Source organism: Pseudopodoces humilis, chromosome 7 (assembly GCF_049639895.1).
Source record: "Pseudopodoces humilis isolate 2021_Gansu_Grassland_sample_001 chromosome 7, ASM4963989v1, whole genome shotgun sequence".
Classification (NCBI taxonomy): Eukaryota; Metazoa; Chordata; class Aves; order Passeriformes; family Paridae; genus Pseudopodoces; species Pseudopodoces humilis.
Window position 1 is genome coordinate 62863346 of NC_142206.1, and position 24832 is coordinate 62888177.

General features: G+C 56.5%; 1 protein-coding gene across 4 annotated transcripts in view; it reads right to left on the reverse strand.

Moving 5' to 3' along the window:
* LRFN5 (leucine rich repeat and fibronectin type III domain containing 5) overlaps window positions 1-22683 on the reverse strand; it is a 41706-nt gene extending 19023 nt beyond the window's left edge. For 2 of the 4 annotated variants that reach the window (XM_088057710.1, XM_088057707.1), the window contains exon 1: window positions 22557-22683. The gene's annotated coding sequence lies outside the window, so the exon portion shown is untranslated. Of the gene's footprint in view, window positions 1-4550; window positions 4604-22544 lie in introns of those variants that run through there. The other 2 variants (XM_088057708.1, XM_088057709.1) reach the window with 2 other exon arrangements.
* Window positions 22684-24832: the final 2149 nt, after the last annotated feature.

Below are 24832 nucleotides of genomic sequence, written 5' to 3' on the forward strand. Positions count from 1 at the left end.
TTCAATTGCTATTAGCACTTCACTATCTAATTAATCCACCGTGTTATCTCGTCTGGGAAGCCAGGCAACCCCGCGTGGCAGGACAGGCACTGACTGCATGGCCCCTGGCACAGCCCCTGGCATACTGTCAAACATTAGGAAGACCAAGGCCAAAGCTGAGACCACCCCAGAGAGGGAGCCCAGCAGAACGCACTGCCCTGGGACAGGGCTCCCCAAAGCTGCTGCTCCAGCTCGCAGTGTCCCACGCTGCGGGGCCACAGCCGGAGCACCCGTGTCCCCAGGAGGGAGCTACCCAAGGCCAGGCCTGAGGTGACACTGCCCCCGCAGCTGAGCCCCTGGCAGAAGCTCTCACCCAACCGGGAGGAAATTCCAAGCACTTCCATCACCACACACAGCTTGTGACTGGCACCAACAGCACCGAGAGGAGAGGAAACGCAGGGTCAGGGCAGTGCCAGGCCAGCCCCCAGCCCCAGCCTGGTTCCCATGTGCTGCCAATGCAGCTGAGGCAGGAGGAGCAGCACATGTCCTGTCCCAGCACCCTGGGGCTCTGCAGACACAGGGTGAGGCAGGAGGAGCAGCACATGTCCTGTCCCAGCACCCTGGGACTCTGCAGACACAGGGTGAGGCAGGAGGAGCAGCACATGTCCTGTCCCAGCACCCTGGGGCTCTGCAGACACAGGGTGAGGCAGGAGGAGCAGCACATGTCCTGTCCCAGCACCCTGGGACTCTGCAGACACAGGGTGAGGCAGGAGGAGCAGCACATGTCCTGTCCCAGCACCCTGGGGCTCTGCAGACACAGGGTGAGGCAGGAGGAGCAGCACATGTCCTGTCCCAGCACCCTGGGGCTCTGCAGACACAGGGTGAGGCAGGAGGAGCAGCACATGTCCTGTCCCTGCTCCATGGGGCTCTGCAGACACAGGGTGAGGCAGGAGGAGCAGCACATGTCCTGTCCCAGCACCCTGGGGCTCTGCAGACACAGGGTGAGGCAGGAGGAGCAGCACATGTCCTGTCCCAGCACCCTGGGGCTCTGCAGACACAGGGTGAGGCAGGGAGCGGCAGCTGCCTCCTCTCAGCTCCAGGTCGTGAAGTGGGGGTCATGCAGTCCCCAAGAAAGGGTGAGCAGGGAGCAGAACCCCTGTCCCTCTCCCTGCACGTTCTGTGTGTCCGTGCTGAGGGGCTCAGGCCCCAGCACAGGCAGCTGCTGTCCAGGACCTGCCAGGGGACTGGGCTCCAGGCAGCCCCTCCAGCTGCTACAGGAACCCAGGGCAGTCTGACCACAGAGCCAGCCTGGAACAGCTGCTCAACACACAGGCAGAGCTCACTGACCACACAGCTGCAGCAGGAACCCGACACACCTCAGTCTGCATTTAGATCCAAAGGAAATCAATGGGCATACCAAAAGGAATATTTTCCTTTACCAAGAATGACAGTTTAAGTGAAATACTGGGACTCATATTTTTTAAAACTTCAGATACATCTGTCAGGGTTGGGCAATTTCGCCTAAAAGGGAAACTTTCAATGTGCCATAAGGGAGAAACTATTTTTGCAATCTTCCCTTTGGCTCAAAATCTGCTGCTGGGATTTTTCAGGAGGCAGCACTCCATACGCTCAACAAAACTGACGGCTCTAAAATACATATTTATGGTTTCCTGATATAGGGAATAAGAACAGAAGAAAGTAATGATAAGCTGCAGGAAATGTTACAGAGCTCTGGCAGCAGGACAGACAGCAAACAGGGATCAGTGGCAGAGTCGGGGGAGGACAGCAGTAAAAGAAGGTGGCAGCGAACCCCAGGCACTGCCCCAGGGATTCTGGCCAAGGACAGGACAGGCTCAGACACAGGGATGTGCTCAGACACAGGGATGCTCCAGCACAGGGGTGCCTGGATGCAGGGATGTTTGGGCACAAAGATGCTCAGTTGCAGGGGTGCTCAGGTGGGTCTGTCAGGATCCTCAGCACTGCACCGTGCACCAGCTCTGGCTCACGGGCTGCGATGACCCACAGCCCCACCAGGCAGGACCCTCGGGGGAGGCACAACGTAACTCACTGCATCTCCGCTGGGTTCCACACATGGGGACTTGACCCTCTCAGAAAGAGGGAAAAGCACATGTGCAGAGTGCACGGTAACACACAGCAGAAAGTCATCTGGCCAATCCCTGTCGCAGTCAGGAAATCACAAGTGAGCCTGAGCTCACCTCGGCTCTGTCCGTAACTGCCGCCTGACTGCTGAAACAGAGTACATGCCAAAAGGCTTAAAGACCTGCTGTGGAGACGTTTGAGGCCCCTGTGTACAAGGAAGCATGTAAGGAAAGCTGTGTTGGGCAGGGTGGAGACAGGAGAAGCTCAGAAGCCTGTGAAATGCACAGCCTGGCTCTGGAATGACGGTTGGTCGAGTCAGGATCAGGAACTGATAAGGAACTGATGAGGAACTGATGAGGAACTGATGAGCCTGGCCTCCAGTGCACCCACGCTCAGGGACTGAGACTGGTCATTTGCTGGGTCAGCACCTGTCACTGCATCATCTCATGGTCACATCCCACAGGTGGCACCTCCCAGGCTGGGGACACCAGAGGTAGGTGCATGTAGCAGACACCGTGGGACACTGACCCTGGGTCAGCACAGCCAGGGCAGCAGAGACATGGCATTGCCAGGGATTTCATTTCTTTCCCTTCTCATCCTGCTCCCTGCCATGCCCCACACTGTCTCCATCACACACGTGTCCCTGTGAGCTGCTCTGAGCACTCCCAGCACTGGAGTCCCAGCTGTGGGACTGCCATGGAACCAGTGTCCAGGATCAACATCTGTCACACAGCCTCTGACAGCATCAGCCAAACCACTGTCCAGCCATCAAATGTGCCAGGACAGGGTGGGAGAGAGGCCAAGCATGGCCATGCTGTCCCAGCAGCACATCCAGCAGCAGCAGGAAGGACAGATCTCACTGCTTTCTATGTCCAGGTCTGCAGGAAGAGGCTGTGGTGGAAACAATGAGGGATGTGAGTAGGAGGAGAGCAGAGCCAGTGGGAGAGGGATCCAGCCTGGACGAGCGGATGGCACAATTCCCCCTAGACCAAATCATATTTAATTTTTCTATCAATTTTCATTAGCCTTTTCCCATGCCTCTGGTTCATCTTCAGCATTTCAGGATTTGTTAAAAATAAAGCATTACTGTCTCAGGGAGCTCCTTGGCCAATTATTTTAATACTCCTGGGTACCAGTTATCCAGCTATGCCACTATTAAACTGCCTTACTTAAACCGTCACTTTTTAACCTTTTTCTTAGCTCCTGTAGCAATAGAAAACAGCTGCCATGAGGTTGCATTTTGCTTCTCCTTTGCAAATGGCAAAAAGAAATAATCACAGAAAACCTCTGTATCACCCCAATGTATTTCCTGCTTTGCCTTGTGAGGTCCAGCCCTGTAACAGGCTTATGTTTGTATCTCAAATGTAGTCCTCCTCCTGCACCTGGTACCTGACCCAAGGATATTGAACATTTTAATCAGAAAACTTCCACCAATCTCAGGAGACAGATATTTAGGCACAAAAAAGACCCTCAGTGTGCAGACATATTTTTGGAGCAAAGAATTAAACTCCTTGGACATTGGAAGAATTCCATCATGGAGAGGGCTGTCAGTCACTGAAATGGGTGGCCCAGAGAGGTTTGGAGTCCCCAAGCCTGGAGGTGTCCACGGAATGAGTGGATCTGGCACTCTGCTCTGGGCTGGGGACAAGGTAGGGAATGGGCTTGGACTTGAGGCTCTTGGAAAGCTCTTCCAGCCCTGATGGTCCTGTAATTCAGTGGTCTGGCAGAAATGTGGGTCATGAGAGGGTGGTGAGATGGGCAGCTGCAGCAGAAACTCCAGCCCTTACAGCACCAGTGCTGCTGGCTCACCTGCAGGTGCTTCAGACCCACAGCTTTAAACAGGTTGCCACCAAGTAAGTGCATCATTACTTTATCTGTTAATTAGAAACTTCTCCATCCCCTATCACCTCACATTAACAAGCCCTTCTGTCAGGGCCACTAAGGTGGCACCAACACTGGTGTTTGCTGGTTGTTAGGATGGAAACTTTGGCTAGAAAGCACAGCTCAGAGCTGAGTGGAGCTACTCCCATTAATGAACCCAGCTCCCAAACTCGCAGGCCATGGATCAGCAGAGGACAGCATCACTGACACCAGGAGAAGCTGAACCATGACTGTTTGTGACCTCACCTACATCAGAATGACAATACTGGAAAGTTTGTGAACATGATGACCTGAGATGGTGTGAACTGCTCAGGCAAGGGCTGACAGAGTGGCACTGTGTCCTTTCCTCTACTTCCAAAAGACAGATCAAACATTCTGTAGGACAAAAGAGTAATATAAGCAAATAAAACGGGTTTCTCTTCAGCTGAACAAGATCAAAACTACTTTACACAGATTTCTGGAAAAAGAAAAGACAACCACTTCCAAAACTTCTAGCCCAGAGAAATTATTCTGAAAGGTCATTTTCCTCCTTTACATCTCAGTGCATGAAGCAGATACCATCAGATCTCCCATCAGTTTGCAGGACTTACCTCCTTTGTCTGTGCCAGAAAATTTAATGGGTCTCTTGGTCCTAACATTCTTCACTCAGCAGAGTCTGAGAGTTTCAGATAAGAGACATACTTAAGGCTTTGGCAAAGAAATTTAGATTTTAATTGCTGCTTCAAAATTTGACCAACCGTGCTGCTATGGCAAGGTTTTCACAGAACTCAAGAAACAGATGCCAAAAGATGCCACCCACACCCCAAATGCAGCTGTACAGCTGAGACTGATCCTGCCCTGAGGCCGCAGCAATGCCTCACAAGGACTGCACACCTGCAGCCACTCTGCCCACACCACAATCCAGCTGTGTGCCAGCTGTGCAGGAGCTGTACATCAGCGGCTCAGGACCACACCAGGCTCTGCCCATCACATTACATGACTGCAACTGTGCTGTAGAAGTCCTCATCTTGCATTCCAACCATGGTATGGAGAAGGCAGGGATCATGATATGTCCTGATGACCTTTTCCCACATCAACACACCCAAACCACCTCACCGTGGCTCGCAGGTGGTTTGGCTGTGCTCTGAACCAATTTAAGAGGCAGCTCTTGAGTCCCAACAGGAGTAAGCAGCACTGGCTGGGACTGTACAGCAACCTGCAGGGTGCCAGCTCAGAATAACACAATCCTTCACTCTTTAACAAAAGGGAATTCATGTTCATTGGCAATGTGGAGCTCATGCTTGGGCACTGCCAGCTCCAACACACCACAGCTCTGGGCACACAGCTCTGGGCACACAGCTCTGGGCACACAGCTCCTGCACACAGCTCTGGGCACACAGCTCTGGGCACACAGCTCTGGGCACACAGCTCTGGGCACACAGCTCCTGCACACAGCTCTGGGCACACAGCTCCTGCACACAGCTCTGGGCACACAGCTCTGGGCACACAGCTCTGGGCACACAGCTCCTGCACACAGCTCCTGCACACAGCTCTGGGCACACAGCTCCTGCACACAGCTCTGGGCACACAGCTCCTGCACACAGCTCTGGGCACACAGCTCCTGCACACAGCTCTGGGCACACAGCTCTGGGCACACAGCTCCTGCACACAGCTCTGGGCACACAGCTCTGGGCACACAGCTCTGGGCACACAGCTCCTGCACACAGCTCTGGGCACACAGCTCCTGCACACAGCTCTGGGCACACAGCTCCTGCACACAGCTCTGGGCACACAGCTCTGGGCACACAGCTCCTGCACACAGCTCTGGGCACACAGCTCTGGGCACACAGCTCTGGGCACACAGCTCCTGCACACAGCTCTGGGCACACAGCTCTGGGCACACAGCTCTGGGCACACAGCTCCTGCACACAACTCTGGGCACACAGCTCTGGGCACACAGCTCTGGGCACACAGCTCTGGACACACAGCTCTGGGCACACAGCTCTGGGCACACAGCTCTGGGCACACAGCTCCTGCACACAGCTCCTGCACACAGCTCTGGGCACACAGCTCTGGGCACACAGCTCCTGCACACAGCTCCTGCACACAGCTCTGGGCACACAGCTCCTGCACACAGCTCTGGGCACACAGCTCTGGGCACACAGCTCCTGCACACAGCTCCTGCACACAGCTCTGGGCACACAGCTCCTGCACACAGCTCTGGGCACACAGCTCTGGGCACACATCATCTCCTCGCACCCAGAGCTTCCAGGCACGAGGAGATGGAGCCCATGTGGTGCCAATCTTGGACAGGCACAGGGCTTTGTCACCAGTGGCCATGTGCACCTGCCGCAGGAGAGCCGGGCACTCGCACTGGGAGCAGGGGCAGAGAGGGGCTGTGCTCAGCTCCCTGGGCCAGCACAGTGGGACACCAGGAGCTCCAGCACAGACATGTTTCAGCTCATGGTGGCCACAGCACTGCCACTCTCTTGCATCCCCTCCCTGTGTGAGCCCTCCCCACTCACCGTGATTCTCCAAGGCAGATGGAATCCATGGGGATCCCGCCTGGCAGCGCAGCCTGATGCACCCACTCAGCCCCACACCCGCTCCCCACAGAGGTCCCTGCTTGGGGTGCCAGCAGCCAGGCCAGCAACTGTGATCTGGAGTTTGGACATGTTTTAAACTTATTTATTTCCCATTTAATACGTTTTGTTATAATCCTCTCTTATCTTAATTAATATCAGGAAAATTACACAGTTTCCCTCTCACAAAAGGAGCCAGAGCAGTACTGTGCTCTAAAATGCTTGTAGAAACAAAACAAGGAACCTCAAACTCTTACCTCAAGTAAATCAGCATGACTTTACTGTAGCTAATTGAGTTATCTTCACATTATGCCCAAAAATCAAAGCAGAGGGAGAAACTTTGCCGTCCACACAATGTCCTCTTCAAAATGCATCACTGCTCCTCATCTCTCAGCTCCATGGCACAGGAACGTGCCTGTGTGATGTGTGTCTGTCACATCCCACCCACTGACCCCAGCAGGCCTGGCAGGAAGGAACTGAACAGGAGGAAGAGGGGACAGGGGAGAGCTCCAGGCTTCAAGAGGCAGAACAGGGTCCCAGGTGCCAGAAGCACAGGGAGCAAGGCCCAAACACCATTCCCAGTCACTCCCACAGCCACTCCTGCTGCTCAGACGCTCCTTGCATTTCCACAAGATGAGAGAAAGTGAGAGACAAACACAGAGATGATGGTGGGAGACCTCATTGGGGGGTTTTCACTTTTGTTTCACTCCAAATGGATCAAGAATCCATCTTTTTCTTCACAATTATTTCTGGAGAACCCAAACAGCCCAAGCTGACGGGGATCAGCAGCACCAGCAGTGTCTGCTGTGCTGGTGGCACAAGGGAACCAGGGGGGATGCCTGGCTCAGCCCCACACACTCCAGGGACCCACAAAGCCCCCACCCTGGGCAGGCCACGCCAAAACTTAACCTAAATGTACAGAAAATTCATCAAATAGGAAACACTTTGAGAACAGCACTTTGTATTCCAAAAAAAAAAGGCATTTTTTACCAGAGAAGCTTACCTTGACAATTTTCTGCTTATTTCCTGACACAGAAGCACCTGCTCCTTGTTTACTGCTCAGGAAGCAGCCAGAGGTTTGAGCCCAGCTAAAATGTGGATCCAGTGGCCCCAGGGATGAGGACAGGTGAGGATGCAGCACAGCAGAAGGGACAGGGGCAGGTCCTGCTACAGTGTGAGGAGACATTGCAGCAGATCCCAGTGCCAGACAAGTACCAGAGCCATTTGCCAACATTTCAATAGTTGTGTTGCTGCTGATTGTTTTTTAAAGTTTTTCACTATTTTTTTAATTCAAGTTTTCTTATATTTCTTATTAAATATTAAAAAGTATTTCTTATATTAAATAAAGCAACAGAAAAGCAAAGGCATCATGCCCTTCCCACTGTACTGGAGATTCTTGAGATACACAAATTCTTTCGCATGCACTTAATTTCTGCTGCAAAGATCTGATGCCAATTGGATCTCTTTTACTAAGAATGCCTTTCACAGGAAAAAAATCTTACTTTAAGGAATCCATAACTTTTTTTTTTTAATTCTCAGCTTTGCTATCTGAGCTCTCTCTTGATTGTCTCTTTTGCTGTCTGGTCCTCTTGTTCACTTTTGTAATTAAGAATGAGGTGGGGGAGCTGAAGAAAATTGTATTACTTCAGTGTCCCAGCAAGGAGCCAGAGCAGAGCAGAATGATGCCCTGGGCAGCACTTCCAATCCTGCTCACAGGACTGACTCGTTTTCAAGTCCTTTCATCAGCCAGCAGCTCCAGCACCACTGATTCTGTGGGCACAGTGACCTTACACAGCTCCAATGAACAGGACTTGTGGATCTTTTGAAAGACCATAGAATCCCAGAATGGTTTGATTTGGGAGGGACCTTGAAGACCATCCAGTTCCATCCCCTGACATGGGCAGAGACACCTTCCACTGGACCAGGCTGCTTGTAAAGAGTGAATTTGGAAAAAGTAAAACGTCCTGGCATGACGCTGCCACTCTCAGAATGACTCTCAGAGTGACCAGAGGAAGCACCTGGAAGCATCACCTTCAGGACCATGGCTGCCAAAAGCCCACCAAGACCACCCAGGAGCTGCTGGGAGGAACACAGCCACGGACAGGTTGTGTCAGAGACAGCACAAGAGAGCTGCCAGGAGCAATGCTCCAGGAAATGCAGGAGGGAGGTCTCTAAGACATGAAATCCCACTCTGAACTGAGGGAGAGGAAGGAAGCCAACACCTTTGACTCCCTGATCCAGGGGACTTGGATAGTACCAGGCACAAGAACAGCTCCTCTGCTGGCACTGAGGGATGGCACGGGGACAGTGGCTTCCTATCCAGCAGTTCACAGACTGTCCACAGCACAGCACAGCTCACACCACTGGAGAGGGATTCAGCAATGCCTCGCTCTGCTTCACCCATAATTAGGGAATGTGCTACTTTGCTATCTGCTGTCAGTTAAACTTGCACAGAAGAAAAGAAACAAACCCCCAGATCTCCCAGAGCAGGGTCTCCTAGAGAAGGATCTCATGCAGCAGGATCTCCTCACTCCCTTTTCCTTCACATCATCTGAATGAGATCCAGCTATCCTCACTGCATCCTCCCAGGGTAAGGACCACTTTTACATGCAATTTCTTTACCACACATGGGCACTCCACACATTCACCTACCAGGACACACCTGGAATTATACTGAAACAGACCTTTTGCAAAGAAAAGTGATCCTGTTTGGAAGCCTAGTGCCCCTGTAACCAAGGCTGACAAACAGCAACCCAGCCCACACCCACAGCAGAAGGCTCCAGCCCTCAGCTCTGGGATAACACTTGGGAATACACAGATATAATGTGACAAATGGGCCCTGTGTGACAGAGGCATTGACACTTCTGCAGCAGCAATGAGACACCATGGTTCTGATGCCTTTCCCTGGTCTTAAAAGAGAGCCAGATACAGTTAAGGAATAAGAGGTTTTTACCTCAGTATTTTAATAAGGACCCTTGTTGTGCACTGCTTCACCAGGGTGGAAAGCACCTCCATGCACACACATGACAGATAGCCTATACCATTTACAGACCTTGCAAATTAGCATATCTAACAAGGATGCCCCAATGGGAGGCCTGGATGAATGGCATGCTATTCCCCTATCCGTGGAATTTCCCCCTGGATGGGCCAAACTTCTAGTTTATAGGGAAGGTTCTGGAGAGGACCTCGGTGTCCCAAGATAATGTAGTGTTTTCTGGCCTCCTACTATGGGGCCTTTAGCGTGTTTGGTCTCCTGGCCTAAGAGAATCCTAGGACTATGCTAAATGATCAGACTTAAGCAATGGCAAGTATGCATGTTAAGAGTACTGAGGATACATACAAGTTATAGAAAAGGTATAGAAAAGAAAAGGCAAAAAGTCCTGGCAGCAGTCTGACAAATGGGAGTTTCCTGCAGGATTCATTCCATGCCTGGTAGGTGCAGGACAGGGACACAGAAGCACATCGTCTGACAGCCCTGCGCCCACCCGGGCTCTCTCAGCACACCCCTCCTTCTCCTGCCCACAGCCCCAGCCTCGCTGCTCTGCAGGCAGCCCACCAGCACTGCATTGATGCTGCAGGCCATGAATGCCTCCTCCCCGTTTGCTGGGAGCCTGCACCATCCATCAGCACATGTCCGGATCATCCTGAAGCTGCCACTCAGCTGTGTCCTGCCCCAGCTCCAGGAACACAGGGATCCTGCCCCCCAGAAGCACAGGTCACCACAAACAAGCAGGGAGGAAGCCAATATTTGCAAGGATTTGCATCAGCTTTAAGTCACCAGAGATGTGGGCAGGTTGCTGTTTCCATTACTGTCTTCATGTGCTGGGAGTGGACATCCCTCTGTTGTTCACTAACCAGAGATGGGTGCCCTCCCAGCTCCACCCCTCCAGCTACCGTGAGCTCCTCATACTCTGTTACCTCCATCTCAGAACAGGGAGCACGGCAGTGGCTGCTGTTTCTGCGTGCCCAGAAGTGCCGTGCCTGCAATTAAATTAATGGGGAAACGGCGTTTGTGCATCAACACGAACCGACGTTCCGAAGGACCACAAGTGCATCCCACAGCTGCACGACTCAACAGTGTCAGTGCACAATCCCCGCTGGGGGCCCAAATGCCATTACCTGGGAGCAGCAGCAGGGCACAGGTGAGCAGCCAGGAACAGGAAACATGTCAGGAGAGAGGATCACCGTCAGCATGAGCGTGACAGGAGAGCTGCCAGGCTGTGACTGAGCGTGGAGATCCTGAGCTTTCACTTTTGTCCGCCAAGAAAAGCAATTCAAATCTTGTAGTTTTGGAAGGATTCAAAGTAGCTGCTCAAGCTTCACTGACAGCAGCAGCACCTGAGAGGTTTCCCAGTAGCACAGACGGGCAGCAGCAGGCGGCAGCCCCAGGAGCTGCAGGCACCACGCTTCAGGCAGCCCATGGTGCCTGTGCCACTGCCCAGGAGGGCAGGAATGGTCTGCTGAGCGCTGGGGCTCCCAGTACCCTGCAGTGGGAGAGGGCACAGGATAGCTCCCCCTCTGCAGCATCCTCAGCCTCTCTGCCCCGCTGCCAAGATCACCCTCCTGGCCCCTCTACCCTTTTTTGTCAGAGAAAGAGTTCATTGCCAGGGCTGTACCCTCTGCCCAGCTCAGAGCTCACTAGCTGCCAGCCCCCAGCAGCCCAGGGTTTCCACCTGACAAGCAGGAATTACCAGACAAGCAAAACCCTGTGAAGTGCAGCTGAGCAAGTAAATGCTACAAAATAAGAGCAATTTATTCCACAGTTTACAAGTCAGTCTGTGGTCCTCAGAGATAATTCTGCTGTCAGATGCTCATGTTCTTCCAGCAGCGCCGGGCTACATGAGCTGCTTTTGTGCCTCTATTAGCTCACACATGCGCAGATCCTCCTTTTCCACATTATATCTGCATTCAAAACATAAAGTTTTGCTTGATCCGTGCTGCAAACTAAGTGCAATTCTGTCATGAGATTGCATGGAAAACCAGAGCGGGCTTCTGACCAGCATTTATTAGCCAGGACACTAAAACATACTGATCTTTCTGGAAAGGTGTGGCAGTCTGGAAACATCTTTTCCGGCCACTTGTTCCCAGCCACACAGTGGTGGTGTGCTGTCCAAGTTGCACTGTCTCTCACCTAGGAGCAAACCACCCTTTACTGAGATTTGAACTTTATTCTCCGAATCTGCTGAATCAGTCCTGTTCTACCCCAGAGTCACTCCTGCTCAGCCTTGCTGATGTACAGGGTATTTTGTTTCTCCCCATCCTTCTGCTTCCCCCATCTTTCCTGGCAGACAGGTGCCCATCCAGTGCTTTGCCCTGATGCCAAGGCACCATGAGTCACCCACTAGCCCCTGAACTCCCCTTCCCAGAGGGAAAAAGGCCTGCAGCCTTCTGCCTCCCCTGGGCTGTCACAAGGTCCAGAGCAGAGGAATTTCCCGGTGGACAGACTCCCAGCACTGAGGATCCCCCTCCACACCATGGCACTCCTGCAGCAGCACCCAGGCCATGGTGCTACAGGAACATGGAGCAGCACATGGCAGAGCCTGAGCTGGGGACAGGGAGGGGACTGCAGCTACCCACAGTCACCCACACGGGGGGCACAGGCTGTGCTTTGGACACCGCTCGGTGATGCAGGGCTTTCTGAGCCGTGCCAAACAGTAAACACTCAGCCCAGCTTGAAACCATCTCATAACAACAAACCTTCTCATTTCTACAGAATGACTTCTTCCCTATGAGAGTGGTGAGGCACAGGGTGCCCAGAGCAGCTGTGGCTGCCCCATCCCTGGCCGTGTCCAAGGCCAGGCTGAACAGTGGGACTTGGAGCAGCCTGGGATAGCAGAAGGTGTCCCTGCCCATGGCAGGAGGTGTAATGAGCTGTAAGATCCTTTCCAACCCAAACAATTCTGGGATTCTGTGACTCTGTAAAGAAAAATGTTAGTAAAAGCCATAAAAAAATCTCACAGTTCCATGTCAGGCACAGGGAGCTATAGGAGGGGCAGCTGCTCCCCTCAGCTCCTGCTGCTCCCATCTGGGAGGGGGGCAGAGCTTGAGACCAACCTAACTGGCATCCACATTTGACATCAGCAGGTCATCCTGTCACTAATTGAATTATACCTGCATTACTTAATAAACAAAGAATACTCTCCACATTACAAGGATGTAATCCTTTAATTGGTTTATGAGCACAGAGTCCCATGGGAAGTGTCACAAATCCATCAGGATGCCCTGAGCGCTGCATTTCTGAGCTGGAGAGATAACGAGTGTCATATGCCAGCAGTCGGCTCTGGGCTGAGCTAGAAAGGGAGCTGAGCCACACTCTACTCTGCTCCACACCACCAGCACACCCAGCACCGGTACTCCCAGCCCTGCTCCTGAGGGCTGTGGAGCTGCCACCACCAGCAGGAGCTGGCAGTCAGACCCCATCCTTCCAGCCCTCCCCAGCCCTGCAGCCCCCTCCCTCACAGGCTGCTGCCCACCCCGGTGTGCCTCTTCCAGGCACAACATCATGGGCAGGTGAGCACCGCAGCCCCCACCAGCACCTCCAGCCCCTGATCCACACAAGATTCATCGGGCTTGCCAACACAGTCCCACCTGACTCCAGACACACATGGAGGGGACACAGGTCCTCCTCATCCATCATCTCACCCTAGAAATCCCCTTCTGCTGCCTCGCACGACTTGCTACTGTAGACGCAAACCAAAACCGTACCAGTGAAACTCGGCACATTTCAAAAGCCTTGGCAGAGGGAAACCAAGCTCTGCAAGAGGCAAGCATCCTGCTCCACACACCTCAGCTCAGGATCAAGCCTCTTCTGTACAAAATCCGTTTCAGCATCTGAACCACCAGCACTGCTGGCCACGCTGAGGGCAAGGACGGACTGCGGCACGGACACGTTGGCCACGCTGGAGGGCACAGAGCACATGGCACTGCTGGCCACACTGACAGCGTGGAGGGAACAGAGCATGGGGCACAGGAGTGCAGCTGGGACCCACACACTCTGTGCTGTCCCTGCCTCATAGGGACACCCAGATCTCCAGAGACATGTGTGCTGCTCCCCAGATGCTTGGGTTAGATTTTCTGTGCCTGGCATCACAGGAGCACCATGCTGTGCCCCTGGAGTACAAGCGATTCCTCTGATCCATGTGTGGTAGCTGTAACACTATTGTCTTTCACTCTCCTCCTTTAGCCTTCATCTCTCCTCACCTCTCCAGTACAAACCAGGGAAGAATTACTGACTATCAGGGAACGATTTGGATATCTTATTAACCCCTACACCCAAACTCCAGATGGCAAGGAGCAAGTCCAGCCTCACCCCAGCATTCCAAGTCTCACATCCTACTGGCCACACAATTTCACTCCTCATTAGTGCTCTTTATTTACTGTTATTATAACTTTCCAGATGGAATTTAAGTGCAGTCACAGGCTCTGTACATTGATTAGCTACTTTAATGCTTCTTAGAAGAAATGAAGCTTATTCAGCTCAGTGGTTTGTGCCTGTTGGCAGCACCACAGGAGGCCCTGGCAGAGGCAATGTGAGCACGGAGGGGCTGCGGTGCCGAACGGAGCTGCTGCGGGCACGCGGCCGAGCGGCGCCACAAACACACGGCACTCACCTGAGCAGTTCAGCTGGGACCCATCTGGATACACAGCACAATGCTCATTTAAAAACTACTGTCCTAATCCCTTCCCTTGGAAATCAGCACAATCCTCATCTGGCACTAACAGCAGCTGCAACCATCCATCCTGACCTATCCTGTCTTTTTCCATGGTGTTTATCGTGTTTTCCTTCTAGATCAGGGAAGGTCAGGGGACTGCTTCAATCTACAGAAGTCGCACGTTTGCAGAATGCTTCTTAAATAACACAGGTTAAGCGTGTCCAGCTCAGGGCAGAAGTGGGCAATAATGAACACAACAGGAATGCCAGCCCTTGGGGAGGCAACCTCTCATTTCAACCACATCAGAACACTGGACCCCAATGGAGGGATCCTCACTGCTCGCCAAAGTGGGAATGCAGAGAGGGGAGGTGAACGTGGGACACCTGTGGGATGCAGCTGCACGTGAGCAGGGGGCTCCGTGCAAGGAACATGGAGCACTAGAGAGGAGGCTGCACCCTCCAGTCACTAAATGCAATCTTTGCCATGTGCCAAGGACACAACTGTTTGCAGCGGCCCAACACACCAGGGCAGCAAGTGACAACTAGCCCACAAAGGAGTCCCCATGCCGGCTCTGCTGGCTGAGCCTCTGAGGCCACGTGTCACCAGGGTGGCTGATTGTCTCCATGTTCATCCCATCCCTGGTCCTCAGCACAGCATATGGGGCCTGAACGTTACCAAACCCACATTATGAGGACAGGTCGTCACCTGGAGGCACCCGCAGCACATTTCCATCCCACCACAGGCCGTGCCAAGGACTCCTGCACAGTGCCTGCTGGGAACACCCCGCTGCTGGACACCAGCAAACACCACTGGAGCCTAGACTGGGGCTTGTGCTGTTATCCTGGTTCTTTACACCGTAGCTGAGAGATGCTCAGTTGTCTATGTTAGCCTGCCCAGGCTCAGCTGTGGCATTCAGGGCCATGGTGCTCTCCTGAGCAGGGTACTGTTGGTGTGGAGCCCTCCCTGCACACCTGTGACACTGCAGACTGTCCCCAGAGGCAGCCATGGCCACAGCTGAGGCTCCGAAGCAGGAAAGCAGCAGTCACTTCTTGGGAAGTGCAGTCTGGAGCCCGGTCCCTGAGAGCAGTGTCACTGCAGCTGGGCACCGACGGAGATGAGACACAAGGCTGACGTGTCAGGAGGAGCCACGAGCACAGCAAACCTGCCCACGGCACAGCGACACCAAACCTGCCCACGGCAGCACCAAACCTGCCCACAGCACGCAGAGCGCAGCAACACCGGCTCCGCATGCACTCACAGCCGGCAGCAGAAGGCTCCCTGTGAAACACCACGTACCCGGCAGCACCACTGACTCACAGCTGACAAGGCGACAAATCCCGCTCGCCTTACTCAGACCCGCTCCCACGAGCCCTATCAGGGAGCTTTACATCAAGGCTCTCCAAAGTGCGTTGGAGAAAACAAGAACGACGCAGCTCCCAGAGCCCCAGCAGTGCTGCTGATGACACCTGCCTCCCTGTGCCACTGGCACCTGCCTTCCTGTGCCACTGGCACCTGCCTCCCTGTGCCACTGGCACCTGCCTTCCTGTGCCACTGGCACCTGCCTTCCTGTGCCACTGGCACCTGCCTCCCTGTGCCAACAGCACCTGCCTTCCTGTGCCAACAGCACCTGCCTTCCTGTGCCACTGGCACCTGCCTCCCTGTGCCACTGGCACCTGCCTCCCTGTGCCACTGGCACCTGCCTCCCTGTGCCACTGGCACCTGCCTTCCTGTGCCACTGGCACCTGCCTCCCTGTGCCAACAGCACCTGCCTCCCTGTGCCACTGGCACCTGCCTCCCTGTGCCACTGGCACCTGCCTCCCTGTGCCAACAGCACCTGCCTCCCTGTGCCACTGGCACCTGCCTCCCTGTGCCACTGGCACCTGCCTTCCTGTGCCACTGGCACCTGCCTCCCTGTGCCACTGGCACCTGCCTCCCTGTGCCACTGGCACCTGCCTTCCTGTGCCACTGGCACCTGCCTCCCTGTGCCAACAGCACCTGCCTCCCTGTGCCACTGGCACCTGCCTCCCTGTGCCACTGGCACCTGCCTCCCTGTGCCACTGGCACCTGCCTCCCTGTGCCACTGGCACCTGCCTCCCTGTGCCACTGGCACCTGCCTCCCTGTGCCACTGGCACCTGCCTCCCTGTGCCACTGGCACCTGCCTCCCTGTGCCACTGGCACCTGCCTCCCTGTGCCAACAGCACCTGCCTTCCTGTGCCACTGGCACCTGCCTTCCTGTGCCACTGGCACCTGCCTCCCTGTGCCACTGGCACCTGCCTTCCTGTGCCACTGGCACCTGCCTTCCTGTGCCACTGGCACCTGCCTCCCTGTGCCAACAGCACCTGCCTCCCTGTGCCACTGGCACCTGCCTCCCTGTGCCACTGGCACCTGCCTCCCTGTGCCACTGGCACCTGCCTCCCTGTGCCACTGGCACCTGCCTCCCTGTGCCACTGGCACCTGCCTTCCTGTGCCACTGGCACCTGCCTTCCTGTGCCACTGGCACCTGCCTCCCTGTGCCACTGGCACCTGCCTTCCTGTGCCACTGGCACCTGCCTTCCTGTGCCACTGGCACCTGCCTCCCTGTGCCAACAGCACCTGCCTCCCTGTGCCACTGGCACCTGCCTCCCTGTGCCACTGGCACCTGCCTCCCTGTGCCACTGGCACCTGCCTCCCTGTGCCACTGGCACCTGCCTCCCTGTGCCACTGGCACCTGCCTTCCTGTGCCACTGGCACCTGCCTTCCTGTGCCACTGGCACCTGCCTCCCTGTGCCACTGGCACCTGCCTTCCTGTGCCACTGGCACCTGCCTTCCTGTGCCACTGGCACCTGCCTCCCTGTGCCACTGGCACCTGCCTTCCTGTGCCACTGGCACCTGCCTTCCTGTGCCACTGGCACCTGCCTCCCTGTGCCAACAGCACCTGCCTCCCTGTGCCACTGGCACCTGCCTCCCTGTGCCACTGGCACCTGCCTTCCTGTGCCACTGGCACCTGCCTCCCTGTGCCAACAGCACCTGCCTCCCTGTGCCACTGGCACCTGCCTCCCTGTGCCACTGGCACCTGCCTTCCTGTGCCACTGGCACCTGCCTTCCTGTGCCACTGGCACCTGCCTCCCTGTGCCAGGGCAGACATTTCACATCCCAGGCAAACCCTTAACTCTGGCTTAAGCACAGAGAGCTAGCACCTCAGCCATACGCTGCAGAATATCTGCATGGCTCCTCAGTGCTGCTAAAGCAAGCCCATCCCAGGACCAGCAGCACCAGGGGACTAAGAACACATCCCGTGGATTCCTGTCACTTTCTCCACCGCACCTTTTCCTCTTCCTTTGTGTTTTCCTTGTGCACCTGCTGTCCCTACAGCCGGTGAGTCCTGCTGCAGGAGTCACAGAGCTGCCACAGCTCACTGTGGTGGGCTCCTGCTTTTCCACCCCCACGGCCAACTAGAGAGACCAGGAAGTTTAAATAATTGGAAATAAATACACAGGGAATATCAGCTGTCTGGCAATGAAACAATGCTGAGGCAGTGAAAACTGAAGAGTTTTATCTGTCTTCAATCCAAAAGAATTCCAACGTGATCTTGACAGAGAAGCCTAAATAAAAACTTAAAGGGAAAAAAAGATATTCCACTTTGAAGCAAAGCTACCTAATCATATGTTTTCATGGAAATGTTTTGCCATGAGACAGTTCTTGGGGAGAAGCTTCATCTACAAAAGCAGACTCAAAACCACAGCATTGGACACGAGCTCTGTACCATTGGGAACTCAAATACCCCAAGGTCCCACTGGCCTTGCACTACACAATTAGAGGCACCCACCAAGGCTCCCATTACCACCTCACTTAGCCATTTGACAAGCCACCTTCTATATTATCCAGCTTGCTCGAAACAAATATGACTTGTAGAGCCATTTATTCCATGGAAACACAAAAGCTGCTGCCCAGCTCAGGCAGAAGGCAAGGCATGCCCAGCCTCAGTGGCCAGCGAGCCAGGCAGGACGGGGCACACGGGCAGAAAGACCCTTGGACACCACAGTCACCCTCACACCACCTAAATAGTTCATCAATTAGGCACAATGCCAGGTAAACCTGTGCCCATGATCATGGGCAGGACATGGCTCCTTGGCACCACACCATGTCACCACGCTATGAACCTCTGGCTGGTGGAGCCCAGAGCCCCAGCCAAGGGACCTGGGGTAGTCTGTGGGATCAGCGCCTGTCTTTGGCTCAAGGGGCTCTGAGCCATGGCCTTCTCCAAGAGCCCTGTCTTCTCCTCTCCTCAGCTCACCTTTTCCCCTGTGAATACCATCCCCTTTCCCCTCCTCTGCAGCCTCTTAGCTCCCCAAGAACCGAGAGCAAGAGCTGCCACAGAAAACAAAATGATGGCCATGACTACTCCATGTCATGCTGCAGGCACGCAGCCATCACTGTCACCACCACCCAGCCAGCCAGCCCATGGGTCACCTGGCGATGTAGCCGATGTCTCCACCCCCCTCAGGCCCCACTGAGACCGACAGCAGCTCCAGAGAACTGCACATAGAGACCCACCCCTGCAGGGGCTCTGTCAGAACACCCTTCACAGCCTGCATCTGGGCGCTGCAGAAGAATTCCACAACCTACATTACCTCAAGATTTGTCATTTTGTTTTCAAAATGACATCTCAAACTCCAGAGTATCAGAAGGTATTTCTGACTAATTTGAAGCAAATGTTTCTATTTTGCTGCAAAGTGCATGATTATTTGATAAAAAATTTCTAGAAAGAATGGTTCACTCTTCAGCAACAAAACCTTAAACTCTGGATAAGGTTTGGATTTGGTTTTCCAGGCTTGAGCATGTCTCCAGTGCTGCTTCTGTTTGACCACATTTCTCCCTGCCACCTAGCCACACAGAAAACAAGCTTTTGTTTCCAAAGCGTTTTAGGCAACTACTTCAAGAATAGTTTTTATTTAAAACAAACACACACACATAAGCCTCTCCTAGCACAAACTTCATCAGATAGCGTCAGCAAGCGTGTTTGAATCGCACAATATTGAAAAGTAATTTTACTACTAGCTAGAAAAGTCTGAAGACTGCAGTGGATATATTTAGATGTGTATAAATAGACAACACTCAGTGATGTCTGGTCCAAGGAGTACAAATCTTCCCTAATGCATGGAATATGCCTGGCCCAAAACGCTTGAGCAGCACTTACACAGCCTTTTCAGTCTGGCTTAGGTTCTGAGCCCGCTAATAGCGAGGCCATTAGAGTGGTGCTCGGGCCCAGCTGCTTGTGCAGGGAATATGCAAAGATTGCACTATAAAACCCAGCCTGATACCACATCTGAAAGCAGAGGCAGTATCGATCAGCAATGGAAAGCCATTAGCCCTCCAGCCTCTGAACTATCTCCACGTGCCCCAGCGGAGGGACAAGCCCTCCAAGCACCCCAGGATGCTCCACCTGCCCCAGACAGGCACCCTGTGTGCCAAGGCTATCCCTCCTGATGCACCTGTCTTCGTGTTCCCTCTAATCTTCCTCCAAAAATTGGGGAAGATCTGTTTATTTCTTGCCATGCTGCTCAGCCACCTCTCCTTTTGGGTTCCCCACATTCCCAGCCAGCCCAGCCTGTGAGCTGGGTAGCCACCTCTCATCCTCCTCCCCCTGGCCTCATTCACACCTTTGACAGCCAATGGGAGTCTCTCCAGACAATAGACCTGCATGAAAAATTCAAACCAAGCCCCTGAGACACCATCCTGAGCAGTGCTGCAGTCAAGCACAGCTTCTCTTGGTTGTGAGGACAATGCTCAGCCCACCTGCTCTCACTGGGATAGGACAATCTGGAGCCCACTTCTGCAGCCACATATGCTTGGTGGAACAAGACAATCCGAAGCCCACTCCCACATCTGCATGTGTTTGGTGGAATGGGTCAATCTCAAGTCCCCTCCTGCAGCTGGAAGTGTTTGTTGATCAGGCGAACTAGTTCAGCTTTAACTTGTACTGGATACCTGAGATATTCAGGATTTGCTTTCACTGACTGCCCTGCCACGATAAAAACAGGAACTGCTCTTTGTGAAAGCAGAAAGATGAAGTAATATGCCAGGAGATGTATCTTAGAGAGGTTTGTAACTGGAGGCCAAACCGGCAAGCTCTGGTGTGCATTATGATCCAGTCTTACGCATTTAAACACATTTATTATGCATTTAAACAAATGCATAATCCCTTGAGTACAGTATATATTTAGCAACATGGATTGGGAAGGTGTTGGGCACTGAGAACACTCAGTGTCTGGTATGGCTGCTTGTGCAAAATCAAACCTGACTCCCAGACCAGCAGTGGAATTGCCAGGCCTGGCACACCTCTACCTGCCAGGACCGACTCCAGCAATACCACAGAGCTCACAGCTCTGAGGTGTGGCCTGTACACAGGACCAGGGTGCCCACTCAGAGTCCTTGTGGCAGCACACACAGCCCCAGGCATGCAGGTCCTGGCAGCTGGGATGCAGTCCTGCCACACCAGGACAGACGGGTTCCAGCACACGCAGTCCATTTGGGCAGCACTGCCCCGTGCTCCTGGACACAGCCATGGCCAGGATCGCTGCTGCCAGACCAGCCCAGACCCCTCCATCTGCAGATGCACAGCTGGAACCAAATAGGCTTCAGTTCCAGGATGGATTCATTTTGCCTCGCCAGTGTCTGGCTGTGCTGGCCTGAGCAGCCCTGGACACACAGCGCTCACTCGAGGATGCTGAGAAGGAACAAGCTGACACCACGTGTCACACAGGAACATGCGAAATGGAAGTGTGGGTGGAGAGGATCACCAGCACGACAGCACGATGGCCAAGGGTAGGGACTCCCAGCCTGTCCACTTCCACAGCAGTCAGGCAAAGGCCACACAAGGCTGGGCTTGGCTAGGGTCACCTGCTGTCCCACCCCTGGTCTCCAGGACTGGTGAAGCCGGGTTCATGACCACACTTGGAACCAACTCATCCCTCTGCTCCACACACACAACATGAGTGCCCCGGAGATGCAACAGACTGGGAGGGAGGAGGCGAAAGTACAGGAAGGAAAGAGCTGCTGTCCCAGGATGCAGAGAAACCGCGGAGCCAGCGTTCCCCAGTCTGCGCTGGGAAGGAGCTTCCCCAGTACAGCTGGCCCACACGAGCCCGTTCCCCCAGCCGCTGCCGGCCGCAGCTGGGCTCCCGGAGCCGCGAGGGCTGATGCTCCGGCACCAACATGGCTGCGAGGCTCCGCCGGCTTCTCCGCCGCTGCTCTGCCATCTCCCCAGCGGGAACCTTCCGGCGGGGAAGGTCCATTCTGTCCTACATTCCTTCTTCCGCACACAGCGGTGTTCGCCACGGAGGCGGCGGGGGGAGGTTGGAGAGCGGGGCGCAGCCGCATCCCGGGACACAGGGAACCACGGCGGCCCTAGGGAGAGAGCCGCGGGGAGAGCGGGGTGTGTGTGTGTGTGTGTGGCGGCCAGGGGCGGTGGGACGGGGCGGGGGGAGCCGCCGGGCTCCTGCGCCCGCTGGCAGAGGCGAGCACCCCGTGAGCACCCCCCGAGCACCCGCGAGAGCGCCCCGGGATGGCTCCGCGCACGGCGGCGCCTCCGCCCGCCCGGGCAGCGCCGCAGCGCCAGCGGTGCCGGGTAACCGGGCGGCGGCACCGCGGCGCGGAGGGGGCGGCGGCGGCGGCGGCACGGGCGGCCCCGCAGCATCGCAGCCTGGCAGCATCTCCGGCCCCGCAGCATCCCCAGCCCAGCCCAGCCCAGCCCAGCCCAGCGCGGGCGGCCGCCGGCGCCGTCCCGCGGGCAGAGGAGGCAGCGCGGCAGGGCCCGGCCCGGCCCGGCCCGCCCGCGGAACACCCGCCCCGCCGCTCCGCGCTCCCCGCGGCCGCCGCCCCCAGGGTAGGGCGTCGTCCCGGCGCCCCCGCCGCGCCGTGGGGTCGTCCTGACCGGGACGTTCGGGACCAGCCGGACCGCCCCTCACCCCCCCCCCACCGCCCCGTCCCCTGGGCCGGTACCGCGGTGCAATGCAGATGTGCCGGGCGCGGCTCCCCTCGCGTTACCTGGTGCCTCCCGGGACGGGCGGCGGCCGGGGCGCGGTCCCCGCGGGTGCGGCCGCGGCCGGCCCCCGGCGGGCTGCGGGCGCGGGCGGCAGGCGGGCTGCCCGCCGCTCCGCCCCAAGCCGGCGCTCCCCACCCGCATCCTACCGCGGGTCCGCGGCGGAGCTGCCCGCGGCCGGGGCGGGCAGGGCGGCCCGGGGACGGCCCCACGCGGCGGCTCGGGCGGGCGGCGGCACACGCACACACGCGCGGCGGGGGCGGGAGGCGCGGGACAACCCGCCCGCATCAGCCCGCCCGCATCGCCCCGCACCGGGCAGCCCGCCCCGTTTTGCTCCCGCCGGCGCTGACCTTGTCGTGTACCTGCGCCAGGTTAATCCTCGCCAAGCGCTGCCGCTCCGCACCCCACTGCGGGATCCTGCGTGCCGGGCGCTACACTGGACGGACGGACGGACGGACGGACGTGGCCGAGGTGCGGGCAGCCCCGCCGCCGGGCCGGCGCCTCCCGGGTGCGGGTGCCTCTAGCACGGGGCGGCCGGCGGCAGGGCCATGCGGCTCCGCGCCGCCCCGCGCCGGGTGCGCTCAGGCGGAGCAGCCGCGGCGGCGGGAGCTGCGGCGGGGCAGAGCGGGGAGCGCGGCGCCCGCGGCTCGGCCCTCCGCGGCGGCGGCAGCTGCGCCCCCCCTCCTCGCCGCTGGCCTCCGCCCGGCCCCGGCCCCGCCCGCGGCCGGCCGCCCCGCTCGCAGCCGCATGGAGCAGCCGCCGCCTCCCCCGCGCCGCGCCGCGCCGGGGCGGGCTGGAGCAGCCGGGCCCTCCCCGCCCCGCCGCACGCACGGCTGAGCCGCAGCCGCCCGACCGCCGCCGCGCAGACGTGCGGCCGGGCCGCCCCCCGCCGCGCCGGGCTCGGGGCTGCGCGCCGCCGGGTGGGACCGGGCACCGGCACAGATACGGACACGCCTTCGCCTGCCCCGCCCCGCCGAGGCCGGGCGGCGACGACGGGCACCGAGAGCGGGCGCGGCCCTCGGCGCGCCCCACAGCTCTCCCCCAGCCGCCGCCCGGGGCCCCAGGTCCGGAGCGGACGGCGGGCGGGGGTGGCCAGGCTGCGGGCCGTGCGCGGGAGTTTGAGCTGGCCGTCGATCCGGCAGATGCAGCGGCGGAACCGTCCCGCGGCGCGGAACGGCCACGAGGGCTGGGAGCGCAGCGGCGGCTCCGCCCCGCGCCGCCCGGCATGGCGAGGGCTCCTGTCCACCCTCGGGGCACGCAGCTGCCCGCATCCTGCCCGCGCCCTGCCGACTCGAGGATGGGGACTGCAACACCAGACTTCTAGGAGGGATGATCCTGGCTGGAGAAGGAAAGGCTGGGTCATCTGTGGGGGCAGTAAATTGGAGCTCTTTTGGGGATTGCGACATCGTTACCTGTCTCCTGGATCTCTAACAGGGAGGAGAGTGCATTTCGTGCTATGGAACACTGACACGCTTTTCTAGTGCTCTTTTGTGGGAGAACACCGGGGTTGTTGCAGGACCCGAAGAAGAGGAGCTAATTAACGAACCTCGTCAGCGGCCAGTGACCCCGCATCTGGAGGGATGTGCAGGCACGTTCCCTGCAACCAGTGGGCAATGGCCCCGTCTCCCCCGACACCCGCCCCCTGGGATGGAGGCAGTTGCCGGCTCCTCCGGGGCTGCCCCGCAGCTCTGCAACCGGACCAGCCCGTGTGGCCATTGCTGCTGAGGGTGCAGGGGAATACCCATCAACTGCTCGGCACGCTTGGAGGCAGCAGGAGCAATGTTTCTGGGATACACTGGCATCTTCTCGCTGGGGACGCACGTGGTAGGAACCCCATTCCAGAAACGGGAAGATGCAGTGGCAGTCCTCATGCCTCTCTGCTGATACCATGCCAAAGTTTTTTGTGCCTTGGGATGCAGTGTCTGGTATCGATAAGGGTGAGAAGAGGGAACACATCAGTATTCCTGGGCTCAGGGCTGTCCATGTGACCTGAGAACTTTGAAGTGGTCTCCACAGCAGCCTGTGACCCTGGTCTCACAAGGAACACAGCTGCCAGAGCCACATCATCGTCTCCCTTCTGACAGCCTCTGAAGCTGTCCAGGGCTGAGGTGCCAGGCTGGGCCTGAGTTAGTGTTTATCTCCAAGTACCAGCTGCTGTTTCACAGAACTAGTTCAAGCTGTTACAGGGGGAGAGAGGCTGGCAGGAGGAAGTGAGTCTAAATCTTCTCTCCCTCGAAGGAAAACTCACATCAGCTGTTTTTTCTGGGGTGATCTCTGCCCCACACTCAGTCCTTGCACTGGTCTCCTTTGAAGCTGGAAGCAGTGTCATGGTCAGCCCTGATTTGGTGTTCACAGTGTGCTCCCCTGTGGAGAAAGAAGAGAGAAAGTAAGATGCTCCCTGGTAAAACATCTGTGGTCTTGGCTGGTATTCACCAGTGTCCTGGGCTTCAGGTTCAAGTATTTGCTGCTCTGTCAGTTCTCTGCTGCCCCAGAAGCAGAGGGCTGGAATGACAGTGATGCCAGCAGTGTGGCTGGCATTGGAGGAGGAGGCAAACATTGGGGTACAGCTTCTCTGGCCATAGGAACATGGAGGAGCTCGGTGGAAACTCAGTGGAAGCTGGTGCTCAGAGCCTGGTAT